Raw genomic sequence first — 5,493 nt, 5'->3', positions numbered from 1 at the left:
ACTAAGGAGTACTAATGAGAGGCTAGCAATCAATAGAAAAGAATGGTCATCATCTAGTTAGGCACATTCCTGGGATTTTCCCCAGGTGGATTTACCCCTGATTTTATTTTTTAAAACTCCCAAGGATCTTTATTTTAGGCCTCATGAATCTGATGGAAGCTGTCAGATGGCAGTTGGCAACAGGAAAATGTTTTGGCTTAAGCAAGCCAATGCGACAGTCCACCTCCATGCAGGTTCTCTTCCTAGAGACTCTGGAGTCCTATTTCAAGTTTCTTTGCCTTGAGTCTGTCTTGACACCCTCAGGTTAAGTTAATACTGTGGATCATGGCCTTCTGTAGGAGAATGAGATGTTGTTCCTCAAAGAATCTTCACCTGCTTCATCTATTTAACATTTACACTTCAATTCTCATCTTAAGTCCATACAAATACTGTACATAAGTGAATCTTAAAGGAAGATAAGCATATACATACACGTATATATAAAGCCTTTCCAAGAGACCGTGCTCCCAAGGGTTGCAAGCTACCGTAGGAATAGGAGTAGTTGTAATGTGAATGTAAATAGAGTTATTTTAGCATCAGCTGGGTTCCTATGTTCCTCATTCCCATAGGAATAATATCTAAAGTTGGTAGCTATGTGGCTCTTAGAAATAAATGAATATGGCTTTCGGAAAAAAAAATCTTCAAAAGATGTATTTCAAGGTCACCATTCTAAGCCTCACACTGCTCCCCTGCACAAATTTGCTATGCACCAGAGCTGAAACTTGAGACTCCTTTCAGTTTAAAGCCAAGATCAAGAAATCTAGCTGGTTCCACATCTCCCCCCTTATCTTGGGGGCAAAGGATGTCACCAAATAAGATGCTGTTTGGTGAAATGGTTCCTCTGATTTCAGGGTGAAGTGTCCGGCCAAATGTTCCTCAAGTTCTTAAATATACACTATGTTTTCCTTCTTACTCTTCCCTCACTCAGCCTCCATCCCCATAATTCAGGGTTTTGTAAGGTTTTACTTTCTGTAGTTTATAACTTAAAAACAAGATTTTCCTTGCCTCAACTATAATATTGTCTTATAATGAATCCACTTTTCCAAACTACACCTGCTTCCCTGAAGATTCTGATCTGTCACTCTCTTTCCTCCATTCTCCTTGAGCATTGCTGATCTAATATAAGATTAGCCAGCAAAACCATCCACCCGGGAAGAGTGTTTCCTTGAAGGCATGGAAGAAATAACTAAATGAAGGTAAGCACAGCTAATGTATACTTAAGTCTTCTAAACAGGTCACCTGAAATGATGTCACATTTCACTTCATCATAACGAGACAGCAAAATGGAGGCCCTGTTGATGTCTGTTAAGAGATTTCCTTTGTTAGCTGTATAAGTAAGATTTTCTTTAAATAAAGGAGGTCACAGAGGGACAGTGGGTCATAAACTATGTGCATTTCTTGAACTACATAATGTTTTACTGATTGAATTATATGTAGAGATTTATTGGAACTGTGGTTTAACACTCCTTTTAAAGTCTTTTATCACTGGGATTTGTCAATGGAACGAATGTGCTAAAACACTTTCGGAGTTTAATCATTTACCTGTGTAATGGTGTAAGGGTAAATGAGAGCAGTGGGAGGGTCTGGGCGTTAATGAATGGTGTGCCATGTAGAGAGGAGGATTGACTAATAGCCTCCTTACTATTTTGATTAACAGGCTGACATATATGGTCACTGCATAATTCTAGGGGGACACTGTTCACATTTGTGGTCATTATGGATTTCTATATTTATAATGGCAATTTTCTAGCAGATGTTAGTACATTGTCTTGAGACAGTGTCAGCGTCTTCTAATTTGTGCAAAGATGCTTTTGGGTCAGTAGAAAGATTGCCTGATTATTATTAGAGAATCCTGCTACCACTACACCTTACGTACCTTAGGTAACTTGGACAAAATACCATATTCCTGAACCTCAGATTCCTCATTTGTAAAATGGTTTAAAAAGTATATCTAAATGTAAGGATTGTTGTGGGTACATGAGAATATGTACGGAAAGTGCCCGGCCCAGCAGCTATAAATTGAAAGTATTATTATCATATATAATACTATAACATTCTGATGATTTGTTTTTAGCTCGTGAACTGATACTTTTTATGCTGACTTTACAGTTTTAGAAAATATATACCTGAGTTTGTGATTTGCATACAACTACTAATTGAAATCTAATGAAAAACACTAATAGTAGTTTAGAAAAGAATTTTTCCAGTGTGGACTTTTCCTTTCCATTGTGAGATATTGAATTTCAAAATATAATTATTAAATCCATGCCTGAGTTTCAGATATGTTCTTCTATACTCAGCTAATTAAAAATGCTCTAATGGGGGTGCCTGGGTGGCTCAGTTGGTTAAGCGCCTGCCTTCGGCTCAGGTCATGGTCCTGGAGTCCCGGAATCGAGCCCCGCATCGGACTCCCAGCCCAGTGGGGAGTCTGCTTCTCCCTCTGCCCCTCACCCCTCTCTCATGCTCTCTCTCTCTCAAATAAATAAATAAAATCTTCTAAAAAAATAGAACATAAAAATGCTACAATGTTATAATAGTTACATGTTGTCTTTATTGTATTAGGATACTTTCATATCAATATAATTATGATCACTAGCATCTTCAGTATAGAGGGCATTTATATAATCTCTAGACATTAATTTTCTCTAAACTGAACAAGTTTTATTACTGATACCAATTGTCTATAAAAAATTACTCGGTTGGTTGGTTGGGCAGAAAAGGAAACAGTTTCTTCAGTTATCCCAGCCCCGCCCAGCCCTTGTGGCCTTTGCATATCAGGTGATTTCCAACACCCCTCCCCCAACCCCAATCCTGGCCACACTTGATTGGGCCAAGGTGAAATGTGATGCAGCTAAGACAACCAGATTCATTCTCTTTGTCAATTAAACCCAGAGCCCCTGAGACTGAATTAGACAGCAATGGACATTTGACCTCTAAGTTAAAGAGATAGGGACAGGAAAGTAAACTCACTTGAAAGCTGTTGTGATGGAAAAACAAAAAATAACTGCATTGTAGAAGATGGTCTAAAAGAGAAGTAGAGAAGTTGCAGGAAGGATGGAAAACTGCCTTAAGAATTTTTCATTTTTTATCAAAATGTAAATATATTTCTTCATTTGGCTACTCTGAGATACCCTTGAATCTCTCTCCTAAATTCCCCTTTCCCTTGCCCTGATTTGAGTGGATTTCTATTAGTTTCAGCTAAAAGATCCTTAAGACTCTTGCCTTGTTGCCAGAAGGATTTCAGGTGGTATGATAGGATTATGTCTTTTGAGAGGCACTGCCCTTCTAATGAAACACACACACACACATTTTTCCAGATCAATTTCAAGAGGTTCATTGGGGGGTGAGAATCATTCTCCTCTTTTTTTGCTTATTAATGACACAGATTACATTTCTAGATGAAGACTCAGTTAAAATTTTTCTAGTCATTTCTGGATCTTCATATTGTGAAAATTGGAAGACCATTAGCAACAATTTTTAGCCATTTTAAACACTTGGTTGTAATTTCCACTGGATAAGGGACTGGAGAATAGGGTGCTGGTGCTATTGTCTTAAATCACTAGAATAGGTCTTATGTGGCAATTTTTTTTTTTTTAAGATTTATTTATTTATTTGAGAGAGAGAGTGAGAGTGGGGAAAGAGGCAAGGGAGAGGGAGAGAGAGAATCCCAAGCAGGCTCTGCACTGAGCAAGAAGCCCAATGTGGGGCTTAATCCCAGGACCCCAAGATCGTGACCTGAGCCTAAATCAAGAGTTGGGCACTCAACCAACTGAGCCACCCAGGCACCCCATGTGGCAATCTTTATAAGGTTCGTGATAAAGCTTTATAACTTTGCTGAGTAGGAAAACTAAATATCTATATCATTTCCTAGGAACTGAACATTTAGAACTAACAATTCTCTTCTGGATTACATTATACTTTGTGGGATTCAGTATAATTTTTTTCTTTAATAATTAATGAAGCAACTGGTCAGTAATTGAACACAGATCATTCTATCCCCAGATGGAACTTACATTACTATCCTTGTGGAAAAGTTTCTAAGGTTAAAAATTTGATTATAGGAACAATAAAATGAAGGGCCTCTTTTTATAACAAAATCTTAGACAATGGAAGAAGACTATAGCCTTAAATAGAACAGATCTTGCCACTTGAAATTCAAATTGAAAACCACAGGCTATCATAAATAGTGTAAGATAGTCCTTTTATTGTGTACTGTTTTTGATCAAAATCATATACTATAAAGGCCATACACTGGGTGATCTTTCGATTATACCCTGTCTGTTCATCTCATTTGTCCACTGCAAAAGGAATTACAAATTGTGCATGTGGCAGTCATTCAGTCTATCACTAAATGCAGCTACTTCTGGGTAAAAGAGCAGCTGTTTGACATCTCCACACAAATTTACTGAAGCAAGATGCAAGCCTTGGATTATCCAACTGAAATAGCCAAATAGTTGGTTCTTGTGGTTTGGGATATAGTATACGCTAACCTTATCTCTACAAAACAGCCTCATTTTGTTGGGGTCATTTTCCCATTATTTTCTGGTCAGCCTTATGGTAATGGGATTTTACGGACTTCAGGACATCAGTCAAATTTTGTAAATTATATTTTAAGACTTAGAATTTTCTTGCCTTCACAAAAAAGGAGAACAGGGGAATTTGAAGGAAAAAAAAGCAAAGTTTTCTCATTGCAAAGATTATTGAAAGATGAATAAATGTATAGAATGCTTTTGGGAAGTAAAAATATAAATGATTCAACAATATTATAAAGGGGGAAAACATTGAAGACAGAAACAAGCATGGTACTATTAAATGGAGAGGGATTCTGTGTGCTTCATCTAAATTGTATTCTGTGAGAATACAATTTGGCATGTGAAAAAAAATGCTTTTAAATCCATAGTCCCATTATCACATAATATCATTGGATTACTTAAAAGTATTTCAGTGACCCAGACTTGTTAATTTACCCTGCAAGCTATTACTAATTTAGCCACTTGAGAATTAAACATTAGCATTATAGAGGAATTTTAATGAAAGGCAGTGTTCTGTTTTCTGAATTCAGAGGGAGGTGCTGACACCTGGAAGTCCTGGCTGACCTTCAGTAAAGACCCAGAAAAAGATCAGCCATAGTGAACCCAATACTTATTTATGGGCAAATGGTGCTTCTTAAAGTGGTTGGTCTCAGTTTGTCTATTTGAGCAGCTTAATCAACCCCCTCATCCCTTGCAGTCTTGTTTGAAACTCTAATGTGTGTAGTAAAACATTGTATAGAGTATAAAAGAAAGCATAAGTTTATATCATATATAGTTTCAGTGAGCAAAGGTAAATTATCCAGGCATTACTCTAGTCCAGTAGTCCAAACCAACAGGCAGAAAAAGCAGTAATTGTCAAGGTGAAAGAAAAAAGATAAGTTGTTGATTTAGTCAAGGTCATTGAGTGGGTTGGTAGTTAATG

Source organism: Mirounga leonina, unplaced genomic scaffold, assembly GCF_011800145.1.
Source record: "Mirounga leonina isolate KUSES-001 unplaced genomic scaffold, KU_Mleo_1.0 Mir_201, whole genome shotgun sequence".
Classification (NCBI taxonomy): domain Eukaryota; kingdom Metazoa; phylum Chordata; class Mammalia; order Carnivora; family Phocidae; genus Mirounga; species Mirounga leonina.
Note: the sequence above shows the minus strand (reverse complement) of the source record.